The following is a 26,982-nucleotide window of genomic DNA, read 5'->3' as shown; positions in this document are numbered from 1 at the left end:
CTTCCTTATATTTATCACTGTAGATTAGCTCGTCTATTCTTATGCTTTATAAAATAAAAACATACAGTTTGTGTACTCTTTTGTGTCTAATTTATTTCACTTAACATATTTTTGAGATTAATCTATGTTATTCCTTTTTACTATTGAGTAATATTTCCTTGTGTTGATATACCCCAAGTAATTCATACAGATAGTCAGACTTTTCTTTCCCAATTAGATTAACTTGACATCAAAGTAAAAAATCAGTTGAGGCTCCATCTCCATTGTAGGTATATCCAAATCAAACCTGTTGCTGTCAAGCTAATTCTGATTCATGACTAAGCCATGTGTGTCAGAGTAGAACCATAGGGTTTTCTATGGCTTATTTTTTGGAAGTATATCACCAGGCCTTTCTTACAAGGTGCCTCCTGGGTAGACTCAAACCTCCAATCTTTCTGATAACAGCAGAGTATGTTAACGGTTTGTACAACCCAAGGGGGACTTCCCATAGGTATGTAGTAAATCTCAAAATCAGATTGGGTCTGCAATCCTCCAATTTTGATCTTTTTAAAAATTGTTTCATCTAACTATATACATTTTAGAATTCATTGATCTATTCTTTTTTTTTTTTTTTTGCCTTTAGATTGGGATTTCATTGAATATTTTGATCAATTTTTGGAGAACGGACAAAGCAAATTTCTCCATATATTTCAGTCTTCTTTAATTTCTCTTGACAGTGTTTTATAGCTTTCAGTGTAGAGGTTTTGCAAATATTTCTTAGATTTAGTCCAAGACATTTAATGTGCTTTTTAAATACTATTATAAATGTAATTTTTGTCTAATTTTATTTTCCAATTGTTCAATACATGTATATAGGAATACAACTGATTTTTAAAAAATATAAACCTTGTATTTTAAAACCTTGCTAAGTTAGTTCACTTGTGAGTTTAATTTTTTTTTTTGTAGATGCTATGCAATTTTCTATGTACACAGTCACAGCCATATCATCTAAGAATAATGATAGGTTCATTTCTTTTTCAATCATCATGCATTTTCTTTCTTTTCTGAAGTACCATCTATCTCCAAAACTTTCCTGCAGATCTTGGAAAAGGGTTGATGCCTTCTAGATTCCACTTCTCGCTTTCCTCTTCCACAGTTGTTAAACCAAAGGGCAGTTACCAATAAATGGTCTGCATGTGAATCTCTGTCTCAGCTTCTTTCACAGGAACTTGATCTAAGAAACTCCTTATGCTCTACAGTTACCAAACTTATATTATGAACAGTATTAGAGATTATATTAAATAAAACTTCCCATAAAATTTACTAATGTCTCAATCCAAAATAAAGTATTTATTTCACTTAGAAATACACTTTATAATATACCATGCAACTCAACAGAAGTACCCCTAATAGAGCTTATGAGACTTTGCTACCATGAAATGGGTTTACAAATCTAAAGTCAGCTAACCTGGCCTTCAAGATAATTTCCTACCACTTGTCCCTCACATTCTATGCTCCTCTTAGCCTAAGTTATACATATTTTCCTGCAAATAAGGCATGAGCTATGTCCTCTTCTATTCCTTTGACCATACTGTATGCTGGTCTCTCTTTCTTCACTAGGAAAGTAAGGTGACACCAGAAGAAAAGCTTTGTAGTGGTCAGGTTGAGGGAACTCATTGAAAAGGGACCAGATTCAGAACTAATCGATATGGTTATACCAAGCTCAGGTACAACAACAGGGGCTCAGACCAGCCAGATCTAGCAGTTCAACTCTGATAGAAAAACAGTGGAAAAGTTGATGCTATGTGCTGACCAATAGTACCCAAAACACTTTCTCATTGGCTTATAAATTTTCCTGTAAGTGTGAGTGCAGATGGTCAAAGCCAGACTAGAGATATCCAACTCAGGCTGAGCTATTCAGGAATGAGGATTTATCAGGGCTATTTGGTAAGGGTCTGTCAACCACCAGTTCCATAACATCCTTAACAGCTTGATGATTAGCTCAAGATTGTGAAGCGTAAGGATAACACCTTGAAAAAAATCTCTATCCTCATTCTTTTATTATAACCATGTCAAAATTAATCAAACTGCACAATCCACAATTAATAGCATTGCATAATCCTATGACTGATTCAGGATTATGGTTGGTACAGCAGAATTTGAGAAAGGGCTGGGAGTGCTCTGGGACTAGGACTGCTCTGAACCATCTTGAAGAGTCCTCCATTAAGAAATCCTTCCCTTGAAATGGTTCTATGATAACAAACGGGTTTCTGAGTAGTGCTTCTTGTTGAACTTCCATAAAAAGTTAATAGCTTGGTTTGTACCACTCCTATTTACATATTTCCTGATATAAGATTCAATTTCTGAAAATGGGGCACAGGTTATACCAAGTGATGTTTAAGGGAACCAATTCTAGGTGTGTGATATGTACTGTTGTCAAGATAATTTGACAAATGCCTGCTCAAGGAACAATATAATCTCTCCACAAAAGATATTCATTGTCAGAAGACAATTGGTGGACATGTTATTTCTATTCTGTCAATATCCCTTCTCTACCCAATATGATTCTGAGAGGTCCTCACTCAGGATGTTCCACAACCTCTGACCATATTATATGACCACAAGTATTGACTTGTGACCCAGGCTGGGCCAATAATAAAGCTCCATCTCCTTAGATTGAAAGATTTTTTCAGAAATGGTCATATTACATCATCTGGGGCAAACAGGATCTTTCCTGAAATTGATTCATAGTTACTGGAAGAGAAAATGCCTATATATGCTGAGATTTTAAAGCTAAAAGGAGTAAGCCAGGTGTGACCAGTGGTGACCAGGAGCTAATTTACTCTATGTAGGAAACCTAAATTTCAAATGAAATGAGAGTTTACAGACACCTACAAAGGAATCTCCCTGACAATATTCCTTGAGTGCATGAATTGGACTGTACATCTAGCCAGCTATTCCCTTGGAGGTCTCAGTTAATAAGCCAATAAATTCTTTGCCTGCCTAGGTTTGTTTGAACTATGTTTTTTCACTTGAAACTAAAAACATTCAGTTTAATATAGCAAATTATTTGGGCAAATTGTGCATGAGTTGAATTTGCTACAGCTTAATTCTTTCTGCCTACTTTCTTCATACCTAACTTAAGAGTCAGATGAATCTAGGATTACTGCATATAGTCATGTTAGTTTTATCTGATTGGAGACATGCACCAGAAAGGTTTTCCTACATCAATATCTTTAAATAGAGAATCTGCTGTGGCCAGCAGTTCAGAAAATGCCCGTTGGACCCAGTGCTATCAGGTTAATGAAAATGTGAAAGTACTAAGTGAGTGATTCCAGTGTCACATAAGTGGTGACCTAACTAAAAATATGGGCTTCCCCAAAAGGAATCTGATAAACACAAGTTCTAAGAACATGACTGTAGAGGTAGCTGTGGAACTTTTTTATTCTCATGAAAATAGAACAAAATCCGTACATAGGTTTCCTGCATGTTTTTAATGCTCTATTTTTCTTTCTAGGTTGTATGCAATTGTTAACTCTCTGCTATTGGGCATAGCTAAATATAGACAAAATCATGGAAGATGGAATATCAGTGATTAAAAAAAACCAAATCCATTGCCATCGAGTTGATTCTGACTCATAGCTACCCTATAAAAAAAAAAAAAAAAACAAAAAAAAACCCCTATAGGACAGAGTAAAACTGCCCCATAGCATTTCCAAGGCGTGCCTGGTAGACTAGAACTGCCAACATTTTGGTTAGCAGCTGTAGCTCTTAACCACTATGTGGCCAGAGTTTCTAATCACTGATTAGGAAGCAGCAACATATATTTATTATAATACATTCCTCTAGTCAGAAATCAATAATAACTTGGAATTTCAGAATTTCTCTTCTCAGTGGTGAACAACAAGAATATAAAAATCAAGTTGACCATAATACATTGCCTATATTTTACCTCATTTTGATCTCTGCAAGTGTTAATTTCATATGGCTTAATCTAATAGAAATCTAATAGAAAAAAAAATCTAATAGTAACCAAATAATTATAAGACTATCACTGATAGCAATACTAGCATTACTAAGTATAGAACACTTACCACACACTAATTTTAGAATATTTACTACTGTGATAAATGATTTACCTACTTAGACTTGCAATCATCACATTTACCAATTATAACAGTAAGCATACTTATTTTCTCATGAGGAAATTAAGGCACAGAGATGTTAATTAACTTGTCCAAGGTCACAAAGATAGCACATGTTGGAGCTGGGATTTGAACCCAGGCAATCTAGTTCCTGAGCCTACACTGATAACCACTATGCTATATTGCTGCCCCAAAAGGTAACATTCTCTGACCCAGGTTTATATTTCTCCTTTCCCACTAAGAAAGCAGGTAAAATGAAATAAAGTAGGGCTCTCTGAAGTCTTTTGTTCCTCTTCCTCTGATTTCTTATTTAGGGTATCATAGAAATAAGGGGCCATTTTTGAAATCAGCAAGCTGTAGGGTTTCCCTGACACTCTGGATAGCACCTAGGTCAAGAGATTTACAAAATAAAAGGCATTTAATAAATACTATTTCTTGACGAGTGTCATATTTTCCAAACCAAAGCCAAACAAGTTGCCATCGAGTTGATTCTGACTCCTGGTGAACTCATGTATGTCAGACTAGAACTGCACTCCATAAGGTTTTCATGGCAGTGGCTTTTTAGAAGTCTTTCTTCTCAGGTGCCTCTGGGTTGATTTGAACCACCAACCCTTCAGTTAGCAGCCAAGCTTTTAACTGTTTGCTCTACCCAGAGACCACTGTTTCAATTCCCTCCTATTCACCCCAATAATGAGGAAGGGATTCTCACCCTGAGGTTATGGGAATGACCAAACACATAACACCCCACATTGGCAGATGAGCTCAACAGCAGTTTGTTCATCATATATGCTTACAGTGGGGGGAGGGATGAGGACAAGAACAATGCACACCGTGCAGGGCTACACAGGGGTCACACTCAGGAACAGAGTGAACAACCAGGGGCTGTGGGAGGCAGACTTTGCAGTATCAACAGGTGAGATGACTCCCTGTTCCAGTGGGAGGATGTGATTGGCTTGTTTCAATAATGCTATGGACTGGTGGGGAGATAAATCCACTACCTGGGAATAAGTAGGAACTGCACCTCGTCTCATTGATAAGGCAGACTGTTTGGCTAGGGGACCTTATCCATGCAAGTTGAGTGAAAATGGGAACTTGTGATTGGGCCATGTGAGACCCTTCCAGTTTCCTCAGATGTCAAGGCTGCACATAATATTGGGCCTTAATGTTAGGCCTTATACCACAGCTGGCTGGCTTGATCTGTTTAAACCTACTGCCCTTGAGTCAATTTTGACTCACAGAGATCCTTTAGGACAGAGCGGAACTGCCCCATTGGGTTTCCAAGGCTGTAAATCTTTATGGAAGCAGACTACCACATCTTCATTCCACAGAGCAGCTAGTAGGTTTGAACTGCTGACTTTTCAGTTAGCTGCTAAGTGCTTAATCATTGTGCTACCACGGTCCCCTTCAATCTCTTTAGTAGGATTTAAAACAAACAAACAAACAAACAAAATACCCCTTGATATGTTTGGACAAAGCTGACTGTGAGAAAGCTCTTCCTTTAGCTAAAAGGGCTATGAGACTTACTAATCACCAACAGTAGATAGATGTATGGTTTAAATAGCTTGTCATCTTAAGGTCCCACTTTACCCTTAGCTCTTTATGGGCATACACTCGGAATACCTAAATGGTTTGAGAATTCCCAAACTATTTATTGTGATGTTCAATATTTTAAGCTCGTACCTCCAGAACAAGGACTGGGTCCCTGTACTCATCCGCTTTAAACATCTTATGGCATGAGTTTGAGTCTAGACTCTGCTGATTACTAGCTATGTGATCTGGGGCAAGTGTTTCCATTTTGTCAGCCTTAATTGCTTGATCTTCACAGTGAATCTCATAACATCTATCTGAAGGGCTTACATGAAGTCTGAGTGTGAGAACAGATATGAATAAACTGACACTTCAAAAGATTCAATAAGTATTAGTCCTTTCTTTAAGCTCCATCCGTTTAGCAAAACCTTTCTTGCATCTATACACTATTGACAATTATTATATGTTATCTTGCTTTCTGTAATGTCCAGATGCAGTTTTAATAACCAGTTTTTTTTTTTTTTTTAAATCAGGTCATTGTAAATCTCATATTTGAATCAATCAAAAAGTATCACCTCAGTGCTTAGTACAAATTACAAGTATAGAGTAATTCTACACCATGCCATACATTAAATCTCCAAAGTTGAGGAAAAGAAAGCACAAGAGTAGAAAAGAAATGGCAAAGATTTCACTAGTCTGCAGAATCCGTTTGTAATATTTAAATTCTAAACAACGACTGATGGTGCTGGTGGGAAGTGAAATGTCAATACTTCTGTAGTTTTTCAAATATCTCATTGCTAAGTAAGGAAAAGGGGAAATGGAATATAATGGCCTACACTCAGACTCCACAGATAGTCCCATAGCATCTTTTTGTTAAAGGTAAACTTTAATTTAATTTGTTCATCATATGTATGGAGCACCTGTTTTATGCTAGTGATTCTAGCAACTGCTTACTAAATGTCTCTAAAATGATGCCCCATAGGCACCTCACTCTTAATCAAATTGAAACTCTTATCACCAACACATTCCTCCAATTTTCTTCCTCTACTTCTCTCAATTTCATTGAAGAACACTATCAAATATATGTAATGGAAAAAAATCTCAATGGAAAAAAAAAATTAGCAAATCAAGAATAGTTGGAAATATCCTAAAACTGTTAAAGGAGATCTAGGAAAAAACAAAAATCTTACAGTCAATATTATACTTAATGGTGAAAAACTAAATCATAAAAAAATCATGACATCCTGAAATTGATAACAAGGCAAGGTAAACCAATTTCACCATTCCTGTTCAACATTGTACTAGAATTTTTCCATAGTTCAATAAGTTAAGTAAAAGAAATAAAAGGTACACATGGAAAAGGATGAAGTAAAATCATTCCTATTTATAAAAAAAGAAACCCCACTGCCATATTTATAGATTATGTAATTATTTAAGGAAGAGAATTTAAATCAGTAAAACAACTACTGGAACCAATAATTAAATTTAAAAAAAGGTTGTAGGATACAAGATTAATTCACAAGAATCAATTACATTTTTATTATTAGCAGCAAACAATTGTAAAATGAAATTTTAAAACATTTCATTAAAATAGCACCAATAGGCATAAAACAGTAATACCAGGAAAAACCCAAAAGGACCCAGGATATCCACATATCTCTGGAAGAACAAACCCACCCATACACAAACCTACAAATACACACAGAGGAGGCACAATAGGTCCTGGCAGAAATGAAAAGACAGGGCAGGCTTGAACATTGAATATACTCCTGAACTTACAAAGAGATGCAATGAAAGAGGATCAGAGGTTTTACTGGATTGAACTCTTTCAGCACAACTTTTGACTAACCATTTGCTCACCAATCAATAATTCAACCACAGAAACAACCTCTAGGAAACCCAGTTTAAAATAAAAAAAGAAGAGTTAAAAACAAAAAAACCTGGGTAGAAAGATCAGTTTTACACATCAAAAGAAAGGCAGATTCTTCATATGTATTCTAGGAAAGTTATTAAACAAATAAAGAAACAAATGCAATAAAACATTTTTTGGGTGAAAAAATCAGAATACAGAATGGAGACAATATAATATAAAAACAAATCCCAGTTTTCAACAACAACAAAAAGACATACACAGGAATAAGGAGGAAAAGGTAAACAGAAAATGTCTCTGAGTGAGCCCAGATGTTGAATTTAAAAGACATAGACTTCAACATCATTATCACAAACATGTTCAAAGAAGTATAGTAAATCATGGTTAAAAAATTGAAATGCAATATGATAAAAAAAATCCACAATTAGTGAATATTGATTGTCATACAAACTATAAAAAAAATCACATAAATATTCTGTAGATGGAAAGTACAATGACTGAAATAAAAAAAAATGTGCAAGACAAGCTTAACAGCATGTTTGAGATGACAGAATAAAGAATCCATAAACCTGATGGAATAACAGTAGAAATTGTCCAGTCTGAACAACATAGAGAAGAAAAAAGACCTGAGAAAAATAAATAGAGGTTTAGAGGCTTGTGAGAAAGCACTGAGCATACAAACATACACGTAATAGGTGATTCAGAGGATGGAATAGAAAAAAAAGTGCAGAAAAATATTTGAAGAAATAATGACCAAAAATTCTCCAGATTTGAGGAAAAAATTAATATTCAATCCCAAGAAAATCAGCAAATCTTAAGTCAGATACACACAAAGAAATTTATACCTAGACATGTCACTATGAAGCTGTAGAAAGTCAAAAATGAGAAAATCTTGAATTCATCAAAAGGAAAAGCATTTTTCACACACAAGGAAACAGAGTAAGATTAACAGCTGACTTCTCATCAGGAACAATGAAGGCAAGAAAGTAATGGAATCTCATAATCAAAGTGCTATTGGGGGGTAGAGGAAACTGTAAACCAAGAATTTTATAAACAGAAAAACTATGCTTAAAAAAATGAAAATAAAATAAAGACTTTCAAGATAAAGACCTGCTTTATAAGAAATACTAAAGGAAGTCCTTCAAGTTGAAAGAAATAACATCAGATGGTAACAAATCTACAGGAAGAAATGAAGAGCACTGAAATTATAAACATGTGGGTAAGTATAAAGGACAATATAAATATGTTTTCTCATTTTCTCTTCACTTCTTTAAAAAGGACAGGATTTCATAATTTCTACCCAGTATTTGCAGGTTTACAAAACATATTGATATACTGCAGAAGCTCTAGTGGTCCAGAGGTTAAGCACTCTGCTGTTAACCAAAAGGTTGGCAGTTCAAACCCACCAATGGTTCCATGGGAGAAAGATGTGGCAGCCTGCTTCCATGAGGATTACAGCCTTGGAAACTCTATGGGGAAGCTCTGTCCTGTAGGGTTGCTATCGGTTGGAATTAATTCAATGGCATTGGGTTTTGTTTTTTTGTGTGTGTGATAAGGATTGTGCAATTCAGACAACAACATTAAGAAAATAGCTAAAAATACATACTAAACAAATGAACAGAAGGATTACAAAGGTGTGCTAAAAATAACAATAAAAATTATTATTATATAACCAAAAGATGGCACTAAAGGAGAAACACGTTAACAAAATAAACATCAGACATATTAAAAACAAATAGAAATATCACAGATATAAATATATCAATTATTACTTTGAGTTTAAAAGACTTAATGCTGTAATAAAAAATCAGTAATTGCAAGACTGGATTAAAAAAAATGAGATCCAGGAGGCAGAGCTAACATGGTACTATAGACAGAAGCACCATGCTGTTCTTCCATAGCAAAGACCCGAAAAACTAAGTAAAACAGAGACCAATGTCAATCCTGGAACCTCAAGTGTCAAATGAAGAGATAAAGAACTCAATAAAGTACCAAATGGAATAAGAAACTGACAGAGTATAGAAAGTGAGGAGAGATATGAGTGGAGGCCCGCTGTCAGCTAACGCAGCACAGATTCTCCATCTTGGACTCCTATCAGAGATTGGTGGACAGGGAGCATGGGAAAGCAGATTCACAGAGCTCCCAACAGGAGACATAGCACCTGCTGGACCTGCCCTGTTGCACCATAGTTGAGAGACTGGCCCTGGCCATTGGACAAGGAGGTGAAAAATAGTGTGCCCACAGGCAAGCAAACAACAAAGAACGCACAGCCCACCTGCTCAGACATAGCCAAATAAAATAAAAAAGCAGAATGAAACAAACAAATCTATAATCAATAAATGAAGGAAATAACTACTGAATGTCCTGAAGACTGCAGACAATATCAAAACATATAAAAACAAAACAGGATGGGATGACTCCAGTTGGCATCCAAAATAAAGCACCAGATGACTTTCCAGTAGAAGAAAAGGCACTAGATCTACCTGATAGGGAATTCAAACCTCTAATATTCAGAGCTGTCCAAGAGTTGAAGCAAAAAGCAGACAAAAAGGAAAAAAAAAAAAAAAGACAAATTCGTGGAAAATACAGACAAAATAATGGAAAAAAATATCAAAATAAATTCACAAATACAAATCATACAAAAACAACAATTAAAAATCCAAAAGATAAACAATGTTTCAGAAATCGACAATGACATAGAAGGTTTGAGGAGCAGGTTTAAAACAATGGAAGACAGGATCTACAAAACTGAAGACAAAGACTTGGATGCCATTTGAGGAAAAATCAGAAAAAAGAATGAAGAAACTCTGAGAATGATGTGGTGTTTAATCAAAAGCAAAAATTCGCAAGTGATCGGAGTTCAAGAACAGGGAGAGAAAACAGAAAACATGGAGAGGGTCATTGAAGAATTGCTGACAGAAAACTTCCGTAATATCATCAAAGATGAAAAGCTGACCATCCAAGAAGATCAATGAACTCCATATAGGATAGATCCTAAAAGAAAATCACCAAGGCATATCATGAACACACTTTCTAAAACTAAAGACAAAGAAAGAATCCTGAGAGCAGCTCAAGAAAAATGAAGAGTCATATACCTAAGGGAAAAAACAAGACTAAGCTCTGATTACTTGGCAGAAACCATGCAGGCAAGAAGGCAATGGGGTGGCATATATAAAACATTGAAAGAAAAAAGAAATTGCCAACCAAGAATAACATATCCTGAAAAACTCTCATTCAAATATGATGGTGAAATTAGGACATTTCCAGATAAGCAGAAATTAAGGGGATACATAAAAACCAAACCAAATGTACAAGAATTATTAAAGGTAGTCCTTTGATTTGAGAACAAACAACATCAGATGACAGCCTGAATCTAGGATGCAAGATTGCAACAGCCAGATACCAACCTAAGAAATGAACTCTCAAGGACTATTCAAAACCAAAAGATTTGCAACAGGGAACCAGAGAGGCTAATCTGTAAATGACAACAACATCACAGCAATAAAAGAGGGAATAAACAGTGTAGGTATAGAACTTTCTAATAGAGAAGAAGGCAAGGTAATGTCAAGTAATAATAAACTGGTTCAAACCTAAGAAGATACGGGTAAATTTCAAGGTAAACACAAAGAAAGTTAATAAACCTACACACCAAAATAAAGAAGAAAAACATAAAGTCCCAGTTAAAAAACTAGAAAAACAAAAGAAATGAAAAAAAAAAAAATCCACAAATAAAATGAATTCAGCACAGGAGAATAAGAGGAACAAAGAAAACATCAGCACCCCCCCCCCAAAAGACTCTACAAAATGACAGCAATAAACTTACACCTATGGCAATAGACTTACACCTATCAATAATTACACTGAAGGCAAATGGCCTAAAGGCACCCATAAAGAGACAGAGAGTGACAGAATGGATTAAAAAACAAAACAAACAAAAACAGGATCAATCAATATGCTGTCTGCAAGAAACACACCTTAGAAACAAAGACATAAATTTATTAAAAATCAAAGGATGAAAAAAAAATATATCAGGCAAACAGCTACCAAAAAAGAGCAGGAGTAGCAATAGTAATCTCAGATAAAATAGACTTTAAAACAAAATCCACCATAAAAGACAAGGGCACTATCTGATCATTAAAGGGACAATCCCTCATGAAGATGTAACCATAATAAATGTCTATGTACCCAATGAGGAATTTGCTTAAAAATACATAAAACAAAACTCTAAAGCACTGAAAAGAGAAATTGACAGTTCCACAATAATAGTAGGAACCTTCAACACACCACTCTCAGTAAAAGACAGAATATCTAGAAAGAAATTCAACAAGATATAGAAGATCTAAAGGCCACAATCAGCCAACTTGAATTCATAGACATATATAGAACATTCCATCCAATAGCTGCAAAGTACACATTCTTCTCCAATGCACATGGAATGTTGTCCAGAATAGACTATACCTTAGCCCACAGAGCAGCCCTCAACAAAATCCAGAATATTGAGATAATACAAGTATCTTCTCTGATCACAATGCCATCAAAGTAGAAATTAACAACAGGAAGACCAAGGGGGAAAAAAAATCAATTACAAGGAAACTGAAAAACATCTGCATAAAAAAACACTGGGTAATAGAAGAAATCAAAGATGAAACTTAAAAAATTACTAAAATCAAAAGAGAATGAAGGCGGCCGGGGCCAAGACGGCGGACTAGGTGGACGCTACCTCGGATCCCTCTTGCAACAAAGACTCGGAAAAACAAGGGAATCGATCACATACATAACAATCTACCAACTCTGAACAACAAGCACAGACTTAGAGACGGAAAACGAACAAATACGGGCAGACAGCGACTGTTTTCAGAACTAGGAGCCAGCGCACCAGGCAGGTGACCTTTGGAGCCCGATCTGGGGCAGAGCCCAGGGGGGCAGACGGCACAGAAAGGGGGCCCACCCCTTCCCCCCCCCGAACCCATCCCGGGAGGAAGTTTAGCAGGTTGGCGCGGGCGGCGTAGGGGCGCAGCCGGAGGGAGAAGCACCCGGGAGGCAGTGACTGATCTGGGAGGGGGGAGAACAGCATCCCAGCTGGGGTGCCGTCCCGCCGGGAGTTAGGCGAGAAGCCGATGGGGCGCGAGCGGGGGAGGGGGGGTCAACTATATTTCCCTAAAGTGACCCCAGGGCGGGGCCCACACGTTCGTGCGGGAGAACGCACACCCAGTCCACGTGTGTGGCGCGGCACACCAGAGGGAGAAATCCCCGGAAGTGTCTGATCTCAAAGCAGGGAAAGCAGCATCCCAGACGGGGAGCCATTCCGCTGAGATCTGGGCGCACGTGCGCGCGCGCGCGCGCGCGCGCGGGCGGGGCATGAGTGCAGGGTCCATTTTCATTACCCTGAATTGACCCAGGGGGCGGGCCCACCTGGTCGTGCGAGTGACGCCCTCCCAGTTTGCGCGAGAGGTGTGGCACACCGGAAGGAGAAGTCCCCGGGAGGAAGTGATTGGTCCCGAAGCACGGAAAGTAGCGTCCCAGACGGGGTGCCGTCCTGCTGGGACTTGGGCACGCGCACGAGTGGGGCATGAGCGCAGGGTCCATTTTTATTACCCTGAATTGACCCAGGGGGCGGGCCCACCTGGCCGTGCAGGTGACGCCAACCCAGTTCGCGTGAGAGGTGTGGCGCTCCGGAAGGAGAAGTCCCCGGGAGGAAGTGACTGGTTCTGGAACGGGGAAAGCAGCGTCTCAACCCGGAAGTCATCCCGCTGGGATTTGGGCGCGCGCACGGGTGGGGCGTGACCACGGGACCCAATTATAATTGCCTGAATAGACCCTGGGGGCGGGCCCACCCATTCATGCGGGAAACGCCCACCCAGTGCCCAGGAGCAGTGCCGCGCACCGGAGGAAGTCCCCAGGAGGAAGTGACTGGTTTCCGAGCAAGGAAAGCAGTGTCCTAGCCAGGGACCCGTCCAGCCCGGATTTTGGCGAACGGGGGCGGAGCGTGAACGGTGTTCAGCTCTATATTCTGTGGTGCTACACTCCTAGCTCTCAGATCCCTCCCCCACCCTCCCCAGGCGACCCCATTAACATCCGAATACCCGGAGCCAGAGAGAGAATTCAGATAGGGATCTGACTGCATTTTTTTTAGCCGACTACTTGGAAAATCTAGTTTCCCAGTGATGGCTCGGAGACAGCAGTCCATATCAAACCACATAAAGAAACAGACCATGACAGCTTCTCCAACCCCCCAAACAAAAGAATCAAAATCTTTCCCAAATGAAGATACAATCCTGGAATTATCAGATACAGAATATAAAAAACTAATTTACAGAATGCTTAAAGATATCACAAATGAAATTCGAATAAATGCAGAAAAAGCCAAGGAACACACTGATAAAACTGTTGAAGAACTCAAAAAGATTATTCAAGAACATAGTGGAAAAATTAACAAGTTGCAAGAATCCATAGAGAGACAGCATGTAGAAATCCAAAAGATTAACAATAAAAGTACAGAATTTGACAACGCAATAGAAAGTCAGAGGAGCAGACTCGAGCAATTAGAATGTAGACTGGGACTTCTGGAGGACCAGGGAAACAACACCAACATAGCTGAAAAAAAATCAGATAAAAGAATTAAAAAAAATGAAGAAACCCTAAGAATCATGTGGGACTCTATCAAGAAGGATAACTTGCGAGTGATTGGAGTCCCAGAACAGGGAGGGGGGACAGAAAACACAGAGAAAATAGTTGAAGAACTCCTGACAGAAAACTTCCCTGACATCATGAAAGACGAAAGGATATCTATCCAAGATGCTCATCGAACCCCATTTAAGATTGATACAAAAAGAAAAACACCAAGACATATCATCATCAAACTTGCCAAAACCAAAGACAAACAGAAAATTTTAAAAGCAGCCAGGGAGAAAAGAAAGGTTTCCTTCAAGGGAGAATCAATAAGAATAAGTTCAGACTACTCAGCAGAAACCATGCAGGCAAGAAGGGAATGGGACGACATATACAGAGCACTGAACGAGAAAAACTGCCAACCAAGGATCATATATCCAGCAAAACTCTCTCTGAAATATGAAGGAGAAATTAAGATATTTACAGATAAACACAAGTTTAGAGAATTTGCAAAAACTAAACTAAGACTGCAAGAAATGCTAAAGGAGATTGTTTGGCCGGATGACCAATAATATCAGGTACCAGCACAATACAAGGTCACAAAACAGAACGTCCTGATATCAACGCAACTCAAACAGGGAAAGCACAAAAACAAACAAATTAAGACTAATTCTAAAAAATAAATAAATAAACAAAATCATACACACAACAGGAAATCATGGAAATCAATAGATAAACGATCAAAATAATCAAAAAGAGGGACTAAATATAGGAGGCATTGAACTGCCAGATGGAGAGTGATACAAGGCGAAATAGAGGGATACAAGTTAGGGTTTTACTTAGAAAAATAGGGGTAAATAAAAAGGTAACCACAAAAAGGAATATCAATCCCATAACTCAAGAAAAAAGCCAAGAAAAACGTAACGACTCAATAAACACAAAGCTAAACATTATGAAAATGAGGATCTCACAAGCTACTAAGAAAAACGTCTCAGCACAAAAAAGCATGTGGAAAAATGAAATGGCCAACAACACACATGAAAAGGCATCAAAATGACAGCACTAAAAACTTACTTATCTATAATTACGCTGAATGTAAATGGACTAAATGCACCAATAAAGAGACAGAGAGTCACGGACTGGATAAAAAAACACGATCCATCTATATGCTGCCTACAAGAGACACACCTTAGACTTAGAGACACAAACAAACTAAAACTCAAAGGATGGAAAAAAATATATCAAGCAAACAATAAGCAAAAAAGAAGAGGAGTAGCAATATTAATTTCTGACAAAATAGACTTTAGACTTAAATCCGCCACAAAGGATAAAGAAGGACACTATATAATGATAAAAGGGACAATTGATCAGGAAGACATAACCATATTAAATATCTATGCATCCAATGACAGGGCTGCAAGATACATAAATCAAATTTTAACAGAATTGAAAAGTGAGATAGACACCTCCACATATATAGTAGGAGACTTCAACACACCACTTTCGGAGAAGGACAGGTCATCCAGTAAGAAGCTCAATAGAGACACGGAAGACATACTTATAACAATCAACCAACTTGACCTCATTGACTTATACAGAACTCTCCACCCAACTGCTGCAAAATATACTTTTTTTTCTAGCGCACATGGAACATTCTCTAGAATAGACCACATATTAGGGCATAAAACAAATCTTTCCAGAATCCAAAACATCGAAATATTACAAAGCATCTTCTCAGACCACAAGGCAATGAAGCTAGAAATCAATAACAGAAAAACTAGGGAAAAGAAATCAAATACTTGGAAAATGAACAATACCCTCCTGAAAAAAGACTGGGTTATAGAAGACATCAAGGAGGGAATAAGGAAATTCTTAGAAAGCAACGAGAATGAAAATACTTCCTATCAAAACCTCTGGGACACAGCAAAGGCAGTGCTCAGAGGCCAATTTATATCGATAAATGCACACATACAAAAAGAAGAAAGAGCCAAAATCAGAGAACTGTCCCTACAACTTGAACAAATAGAAAGTGAGCAACAAAAGAACCCATCAGGCACCAGAAGAAAACAAATAATAAAAATTAGAGCTGAACTAAATGAATTAGAGAACAGAAAAACAATTGAAAGAATTAACAAAGCCAAAAGCTGGTTCTTTGAAAAAATTAACAAAATTGATAAACCATTGGCTAGACTGACTAAAGAAAAACAGGAAAGGAAACTAATAACCCGAATAAGAAATGAGAAGGACCACATCACAACAGAACCAAATGAAATCAAAAGAATCATATCAGATTACTACATAAAATTGTACTCTAACAAATTTGAAAACCTAGAAGAAATGGATAAATTCTTGGAACAATACTACTTACCTAAACTAACACATTCAGAAGTAGAACAACTAAATAGACCCATAACAAAAAAAGAGATTGAAACGGTAATCAAAAAACTCCCAACAAAAAAAAGTCCTGGCCCAGATGGCTTCACTGCAGAGTTCTACCAAACCTTCAGAGAAGACTTAACACCATTACTATTGAAGGTATTTCAAAGTATAGAAAAAGACGGAATACTACCCAACTCATTCTATGAAGCTACCATCTCCCTGATACCAAAACCAGGTAAAGACATTATAAAAAAAGAAAATTTTAGACCTATATCCCTCATGAACATAGATGCAAAAATCCTTAACAAAATTCTAGCCAATAGAATCCAACAACACATCAAAAAAATAATACACCCTGATCAAGTGGGATTTATACCAGGTATGCAAGGCTGGTTTAATATCAGAAAAACCATTAATGTAATCCATCACATAAATAAAACAAAAGATAAAAACCACATGATCTTATCAATAGATGCAGAAAAGGCATTTGACAAAGTTCAACACCCATTTATGATAAAAACTCTAACCAAAATAGGAATTGAAGGAAAATTCCTCAACATAATAAAGGGCATATATGCAAAGCCAACGGCCAATATCACTCTAAATGGAGAGAACCTGAAAGCATTTCCCTTGAGAACGGGAACCAGACAAGGATGCCCTTTATCACCGCTCTTATTCAACATCGTACTTGAAGTCCTAGCCAGGGCAATTAGGCTAGACAAAGAAATAAAGGGTATCCAGATTGGTAAGGAGGAAGTAAAGCTATCACTATTTGCAGATGACATGATCGTATACATGGAAAACCCTTAGAAATCCTCCAGAAAACTACTGAAACTAATAGAAGAGTTTGGAAGAGTCTCAGGATATAAAATAAACATACAAAAATCACTTGGATTCCTCTACATCAACAAAAAGAACACCGAAGAGGAAATAACCAAATCAATACCATTCACAGTAGCCCCCAAGAAGATAAAATACTTAGGAATAAATCTTACCAAGGATGTAAAAGACCTATACAAAAAAAACTATAAAACTCTGCTACAAGAAATTCAAAAGGACACACTTAAGTGGAAAAACATACCCTGCTCATGGATAGGAAGACTTAACATAGTAAAAACGTCTATTCTACCAAAAGCCATTTATACATACAACGCACTTCCAATCCAAATACCAATGTCATACTTTAAGGGAATAGAGAAACAAATCACTAATTTCATATGGAAAGGAAAGAACCCCCGGATAAGCAAAACATTACTGAAAAAGAAGAAGAAAGTGGGAGGCCTCACCCTACCTGATTTCAGAACCTATTATATAGCTACAGTAGTCAAAACAGCCTGGTACTGGTACAACAACAGGCACATAGACCAATGGAACAGAATTGAGAATCCAGGTATAAATCCATCCATGTATGAGCAGCTGATATTTGACAAAGGACCAGTGTCAGTCAATTGGGGAAATAATAGTCTTTTTAACAAATGGTGCTGGCATACCTGGATATCCATTTGCAAAAGAATGAAACAGGACCCATACCTCACACCATGCACAAAAACTAACTCCAAGTGGATCAAAGACCTAAACATAAAGACTAAAACGATAAAAATCATGGAAGAAAAAATAGGATCTACCCTAGGAGCCCTAATACAGGGCATAAACAGAATACAAAACATTACCAAAAATGATGAAGAGAAACCAGATAACTGGGAGCTCCTAAAAATCAAACACCTATGCTCATCTAAAGACTTCACCAAAAGAGTAAAAAGACCACCTACAGACTGGGAAAGAATATTCAGCTATGACATCTCAGACCAGCGCCTGATCTCTAAAATCTACATGACTCTGTCAAAACTCAACCACAAAAAGACAAACAACCCAATCAAGAAGTGGGCAAAGGATATGAACACACATTTCACTAAGGAAGATATTCAGGCAGCCAACAGATACATGAGAAAATGCTCTCGATCATTAGCCATTAGAGAAATGCAAATTAAAACTATGATGAGATTCCATCTCACACCAACTAGACTGGAATTAATTCAAAAAACACAAAATAATAAATGTTGGAGAGGCTGCGGAGAGACTGGAACTCTCATACACTGCTGGTGGGATTGTAAAATGGTACAACCTTTTTGGAAATCCATCTGGCGTTATCTTAAACAGTTAGAAATAGAACTACCATACAACCCAGAAATCCCACTCCTCGGAATATACCCTAAAGATACAAGACCCTTCACACAAACAGATATATGCACACCCATGTTTATTGCAGCTCTGTTTACAATAGCAAAAAGCTGGAAGCAACCAAGATGTCCATCAACGGACGAATGGGTAAATAAATTGTGGTATATTCACACAATGGGATACTACGCATCGATAAAGAACAGTGACGAATCTCTGAAACATTTCATAACATGGAGGAATCTGGAAGGCATTATGCTGAGCGAAATGAGTCAGTTGCAAAAGGACAAATATTGTATAAGACCACTATTATAAGATCTTGAGAAATAGAAAAAACGGAGAAGAACACATACTTATGTGGTTACAAAGGGGGGAGGGAGGGAGGGAGAGAGAGGGCTTTTTATTGATCAATCTGTAGATGGGAACTGCTTTGGGTGAAGGGAAAGACAACACTCAAAACAAGGAAGGTCAGCCTAATTGGACTGGATTAAAAGTAAAGAGGTTTCCGAGATAAAATGAAAGCTTCAAAGGTCAGCGAAGCAGGGGCTGGGGTCTGGGGAACTTGGTTTGAGGGGACTTCTAAGTCAATGGGCAAAACAATTCTATTATGAAAACACTCTGCATCCCACTTTAAATTGTGGCGCCTGGGGTCCTAAATGCCAACAAGCGGCCATCTAAAATACATTAATTGGTCTCAACCCACCGGGAGCAAAGGCAAAGGAAGAACACCAAGGTCACACGACAACTAAGAACCCAAGAGACAGAAAGGGCCACTTGAACCAGAGACCTACATTATCCTGAGACCAGAAGAACTAGTTGGTGCCCGGCCACAATCGATGTCTGCCCTGTCAGGGAACACAACAGACAACTCCTGAGGGAGCAGGAGACCAATGGGATGCAGACCCCAAATTCTCATTAAAAGACCACACCTAATGGTATGATTGCGACTAGAGGAATCCCAGAGACTATGCTCCCCAGAACTTCTGATGGCACAGGACAGGGACCATCCCCGAAGACAAATCATCAGGCATGAAAAGGACTGGTCGGTGGGGGGGAGAGAGATGCTGATGAAGAGTGAGCTAATTAAATCAGGTGGACACGGGAGAGTGTTTTGGCAACTCTTGACTGGAGGGGGGATGGGAAGATAGAGAGAGAGGGAAGATGGTAAAATTGGCACGAAACGAGAGACTGTAAGGGCTGACTCAATAGGGGGAGAGCAAGTGGGAGAAGGGAGTAAGATGTATGTAAACCTACATGTGACAGACTGATTGGAATGGTAAATGTTCACTTGAAGCTTAATAAAAATTAAAAAAAAAAAGAGAATGAAAACACATCATACCAAAACCTTTGAGACATGGCAAAAGCAGTGCTTGGAGGTAAATTTATAGCAATAAATGCACACATCAAAAAAGAAACGGACAAAATCAAAACATTAGTTACACAACTCAAACAGAGAACAGCAAAAGAAGCCACCAGAAGAAATAAATAATAAATATCAGAGCAGAAATAAATGAAATAGAGAATAGAAAAACAATACAAAGAATCAACAAAACTGAAAGTTTGTTCTTTGAAACGATCAGCAAAACTGACAAACCACTGGCCAAACTGACCAAAGAAAAACAGGAGAGGATGAAAAGAACCCAACTAAGGACTGAAATGGGGGACATTACAACAGACCCAGCTGAAATAAAAAGGATGATAACAGAGTATTATGAAAAACTATACTCCAACAAATTTGAAAACCTAGAGGAAGTGGGCAAATTTTTTTTTACTACCTACCCAAAGTAACACAAAATAATGTTGAAAATCTGAACAAACTCATAACAAGAAAAGAGGTTGAAAAGGTAATTAAGCATTCCCCCCACCACCAAAAAAAAAAGAAAAAGAAAAAAGCCCTGGCCCAGATGACTTCACTGGAGAATTCTACCAAATATTCAGAGAAGAACTTACACCACTACTACTCAAACTATTTCAGAACATAGAAAATGGAAGGATACTTCCAAATTCATTTTATGAAGCCAGTATAACCCTAATACCAAAACCAGGCAAAGACGCCAAAAAAAAAAAAAGAAAAGAAAATTACAGACCAATATCTCTCATAAATACAGACTGTAAAATTCTCAACAAAATTCTAGCCAATAGAATTCAGCATGATATTAAAAAAATAATACACTACTACCAAGGGGGATTCATATCAGGTATGTAAGGATGGTCCAGCATGAAAAAATCAATCAACGTGATCCACCACGTAAATAAAAGGATCACAGGATTATCTCAATCAACGCAGAAAAGGCATTCGACAAAGTCCAACACCCATTCCTGAAAAAAACTTTCAATAAAATACGTATAGAAGGGAAATTCCTCAACATAATAAAGGGCACCTACACAAAACCGTAGGCATAAATATGGATCTCTTCTAGTCAGTTGGCCAGGAAGCTGTCTTCCATATTTCTTGGCATAGACAAGTGAGCACCTCCAGCGTTGCATCTGTTTGTTGAAATATCTCAAATGATATTCCATCAATTCCTGGAGCCTTGTTTTTTGCCAGTGTCTTCAGAGCAGCTTGGACTTCTTCCTTCAGTCCCATCAGTTCCTGATCATATGCCACCTCTTGAAATGGTTGAATTATCAACTAATTCTTTTTGGTATAATGACTCTGTGTATTCCTTCCATCTTCTTTTGATGCTTCCTGCGTCGTTTAATATTTTCCCCATGGAATCCTTCACTATTGCAACTTGAGGCTTGAATTTTTTCTTCAGTTCTTTCAGTTTGAGAAACACGGAGCATGTTCTTCCCTTTTGGTTTTCCATCTCCAGCTCTTCGCACATGTCATTATCATACTTTACTTTGTCTTCTTGAGAGGCCCTTTGAAATCTTCTGTTCAGTTCTTTTACTTCACCAATTCTTCCTTTTGCTTTAGCTGCTTGATGCTCAAGAGCAAGCTTCAGAATCTCCTCTGACATCCATCTTGGTCTTTTCCTTCTTTCCTGTCTTTTCAGTGACCTCTTACTTTCTTCATGGATGATGTCCTTGATGTCATTCCACAACTCATCTGGTCTTCTTTCACTAGTGTTCAATGGGTCAAATCTATTCTTCAGATGGTCTCTAAATTCAGGTGGGATATACTCAAGGTCATATTTTGGCTCTTGTGGACTTGCTCTGATTTTCTTCAGTTTCAGCTTGAACTTGCATAGGAGCAATTGATGGTCTGTTCTGCAGTCAGCCCTGGCCTTGTTCTGACTGATGATATTGAGCTTTTCTATCGTCTCTTTCCACAGATGTAGTCAGTTTGATTTCTGTGTGTTCCATCTGGCAAGGTCCATGTGTATAGTCACCGTTTATGTTGGTGAAAGAAAGTATCTGCAGTGAAGAAGTCATTGGTCTTGCAAAATTCTATCATTCGATCTCCGGCATTGTTTCTATCACCAAGGCCATATTTCCAACTACTGATCCTTTCTTCTTTGTTTCCAACTTTCACATTCCAATCGCCAGTAATTATCAATGCATCTTGATTACATGTTCGATCAATTTCAGACTGCAGCAGCTGATAAAAATCTTCTATTTCTTCATCTTTGGCCCTAGTGGTTGGTGCCTAAATTTGAAAAGCAGTCGTATTAACTGGTCTTCCTTGTAGGCGTATGGATATTATCCTATCACTGACAGCATTGTACTTCAGGATAGATCTTGAAACGTTCTTTTTGATGATGAATGCGATACCATTCCTCTTCGAGTTGTCATTCCCAGCACAGTAGACTATATGATTGTCCAATTCAAAATGGCCAATACCAGTCCATTTCAGCTCACTAATGCCTAGGATATCGATGTTTACGGGTTCCATTTCATTTTTGATGATTTCCAATTTTCCTAGATTCATACTTAGTACATTCCAGGTTCCAATTATTAACGGATATTTGCAGCTGTTTCTTCTGATTTTGAGTCTTGATCCAACCAAATGTGGAAATTATAGAACAATATCATTAATATCACACGCAAACAAAATTTTGCTGAAGATCATTCAAAAACGGCTGCAGCATTATATCAACAGGGAACTGCCAGAAATTCAGGCTGGTTTCAGAAGAGGACGTGGAACCAGGGATATCATTGCTGATGTCAGATGGATCCTGGCTGAAAGCAGAGAATACCAGAAGGATGTTTACCTGTGTTTTATTGACTACGCAAAGTCATTCAACTGTGTGGACCATAGCAAACTATGGATAACGCTGAGAAGAAAGGAAATTCCAGAACACTTAATTGTGCTCGTGAGGAACATTTACATAGATCAAGAGGCAGTTGTTCGGAGAGAACAAGGGGATACTGATTGGTTTAAAGTCAGGAAAGGTGTGCGTCAGGGTTGTATTCTTTCACCATACCTATTTAATGTGTAAAATGCTGAACAAATAACCCGAGAAGCTGGACTATATGAAGAAGAACAGGACATCAGCGTTGGAGGAAGACTCATTAACAGCCTGCGTTATGCAGATGACACAACCTTGATTGCTGAAAGTGAAGAGGACTTGAAGCACTCACTAATGAAGATCAAAGACCACAGCCTTCAGTATGGATCCCACCTCAACATAAAGAAAACAAAAATCCTCACAACTGGAACAATGAGCAACATCATGATAAACGGAGAAAGAATTGTCGTTGTCAAGGATTTCATTTTACTTGGATCCACAATTAACAGCCATGGAAGCAGCAGTCAAGAAATCAAAAGACACATTGCATTGGGTAAATCTGCTGCAAAGGGCCTCTTCAAAGTGTTGAAGAGCTAAGATATCACCCTGAAGACTAAGGTGTGCCTTACCAAAGCCATGGTATTTTCAATCACATCATGTGCATGTGAAAGCTGGACAATGAATAAGGAAGACTGAAGAAGAGTTGACGCCTCTGAGTTGTGGCGTTGGTGAAAAATATTGAACATACCACGGACTGCCAAAAGAACGAACAAATCTGTCTTGGAGGAAGTGCGGCCAGAATGCTCCTTAGAGGCAAGGATGGTGAGACTGCATCTTACATACTTTGGACATGTTGTCAGGAGGAATCAGTCCCTGGAGAAAGACATCATGCTTGGCAGAGTACAGAGTCAGCGGAAAAGAGGAAGACCCTCAACAAGGTGGATCGACACAGCGGCTGCAACAATGAGCTCAAGGATAACAACGATTGTAAGGATGGCGCAGGACTGGGCAGTGTTTTGCTCTGTTGTGCATAGGGCCACTATGAGTTGGAACTGACTCGACGGCACCTAACAACAAAAACAACAACACAAAACCAACAGCCGACATCATTATTAATGGAGAGAGGCTGAAAACCTTCACCTCAAGAACAGGAACAAGACAAGGATGCCGTTTATCACCACTCCTATTTAACATTGCACTGGGAGTCCTAGCTAGAGCAATAAGGCGAGAAAAAGAAATAAATGGCATCCAAATTGGTAAAGAAGAATAAAACTGTCCCTATTTGTGAATGATATGATATTATATACAGAAAACCCAAAAGACTTCACAAGAAAACTACTGGAATTCATAGAAAGATTCAGAGGAGTAGCAGGATACAAGACAAACATAAAAAAAATCAGTTGGATTCCTATACACCAATAAAGAGAATGATGAAAAGGAAATCAGGAAAACAATACCATGTATAATAGACCCTAAAAAATAAAATACTTAGGAATAAATCTAACCCAGGATGAAAAAGGACTATACAAAGAAAACTACAAAATGCTACTGCAAGAAACCAAAAGAAACCTACATAAATGGAAAAATATGCCATGCTCATGGAAAGGCAGACTCAGCATTGTGAAAATGACAATTCTACCCAAAGAGATTTACAAATACGATGAAATCCCAGTCCAAATGACAACAACATTCTTTAAAGAGATGGAAAAACTAATTATCTTTATATGAAAAGGGAAGAGGAGCCAAAAAGCAAAGCACTGTTGAAAAAAGAAGAATAAATTAGGAGGATTTGCACTACCTGACCTCAGAACCTACTATACAGCTACAGTAGTCAAAACAGACTGGTACTGGTACAAGGACAGATACATTGACCAATGGAATGGAATTGAGAACTCAGATGTAAATACATTCACCTATGGTCACCTGATCTTCAACAGGGGCCCAAAACCCATCAAATGGGGAAAAGATATTCTTCTTAACAAATGATGCTGGAAAAACTGGATGTCCTTCTGCAAAAAAATGAAACAGAAACAAGACCCATACCTCACACCATGCACAAAAACTAAATATAAAGCCCAAAACAATAAAGAGCACAGAAGAAAAAATAGGTTCAACTTTAGAGGCCCTAATATACAGAATTAACAGGATACAAACCAGAAGATAAGCTAGATAACTGGGATCTTCTAAAAATTAAACACTTGTGCTCACCAAAAGATTTCACCAAAAGAATAAAAGGAGAACCTACAGACTGGGAAAAAAATTTTGGCCGTTACAAATCTGACAAAGTTCTAATCTCTAAAATCGGTAGGAAAATCCAGCACTTCTATGACAAAAAGACAAAAAAATCCAATTAAAAATGGGCAAAGGAAATGAACAGAGACTTCACCAAAGAAGACATTCAAGCAGCCAACAGACACACGAGGGAATGGTCTCCATCATTAGTCATTAGAGAAATGCAAATCAAAACCACAGTGAGATACCATCTCACTCCAGCATTACTGGCATGAATCAAAAAGACAAAATAACAAATGCTGGAGAGGCTGTGGGGAGATCGGAACTCTTATGCACTGCTGGCAGGAATGCAAAATGGTACAACCACTTTGGAAAACAATGTAATGCTTCCTTAAAAAGCTAGAGAAAGAAATACCATACTATCCTGCAATCCCACTCCTAGGAATATATCCTAGAGAAATAAGAGCCATCAACGAATAGACATATGCACACCTATGGCCACTGCAGCATTGCTCACATTGCAAAAAGATGGAAACAACCTAGATGTCCATCAACAGATGAATCGATAAACACACAATGGAGTATTATGCAATGATAAAGAACAGTGATGAATCTTCGAAGCATCTCACAACATAAATGAATCTGGAAGGCAGTATTCTGAATGAAATAAGTTAATCACAAAAGGACAAATATTGTATGAGACCACTACTATAAAAACTCATGAAAAGGTTTACACACAAAAAGAAACAATCTTTGATGCTTGTGAGGGAGGGGAAGGGTGGGGATAGAAAAACTAATTTTTTTTTAAACAATAGATAAGTGGTGACTTTGGTAAAGGGTAAGACAGAACACAGTGCTGGGGAAGCCAGCACAACTTGTACAAGGCAAGGTCATGGAAGGTCCATAGACACATCCAAACTCCCTGAAGGTGTGAATTACTGAGATGGGGACTGTGGAAGAATGAAGAAAGGAAGAATGAAGAAAACTAAAGACACAAGGGAAAGATTAGACCAAAGGACTAATAGACCACAACCACCTTGGCCTCCACCAGTCTGAGTCCAGTACGACTAGATGGTGCCTGGCTACCACCACTGACTGCTCTGACAGGGATCACAATAGAGTGTCCCAGACAGAACTGGAGGAAAATGTAGAACAAAATTCTAACTCACAAAAAAGGACTAGACTTACTGGTCTGACAGAGACTTGAGAAACCTGGAGAGTATGGTCCCCAAACACCCTTTTAGCTCAGTACTGAAGTCACTCCTGAGGTTTACCCTTCAGCCAAAGATTAGACAGGCATATAAAACAAAATGAGACTAAAGGAGCACGCTAGCCCAGGGGCAAGGGCTAGAAGGCAGGAGGGGACAGGAAAGCTGGTAATAGGGAACCCAAGGCTGAGAAAAGAGTGTTGACAGGTCAAGGGGTTGTTAACCACTGTTATAAAACAATATGTGTTCTAAGTAACGAGAAGCTAGTTTGTTCTGTAAAACTTCACAGAAAGTTTGTTCTGTAAAACTTCATCTAAAGAACAATAATAATAATAAAAACAAGATCCAACTATATGCTGTCTGCCAAACATACATAAATAAAAGATGGGAAAATATTTGCCATGGAAAAGTAACCATGTGAGAGCTGGAGTAGCTTTATAAATATCAGACAACAGGTCCTTAAGATAAGAAATATTGCTTAAGGTCAATATATCAGGAATATATGGCAAACATAAATGTATATGAACCTAACAACCTAGCCCCCAAATGCATAAATAAAAATTTGACAGAATTAAAAAGACAAATAGATAATTCAACAATATGATTTCAATATTCAACTCTCAAAAATAGATAGAACAACTAGAGGAAAATCTCTAAAGGCATAAAATACTTGAACCCCACCA

The sequence above is a fragment of the Elephas maximus genome, chromosome 13 (assembly GCF_024166365.1).
Source record: "Elephas maximus indicus isolate mEleMax1 chromosome 13, mEleMax1 primary haplotype, whole genome shotgun sequence".
NCBI classification, from domain to species: Eukaryota; Metazoa; Chordata; class Mammalia; order Proboscidea; family Elephantidae; genus Elephas; species Elephas maximus.
This window is presented reverse-complemented; position numbering follows the sequence as displayed.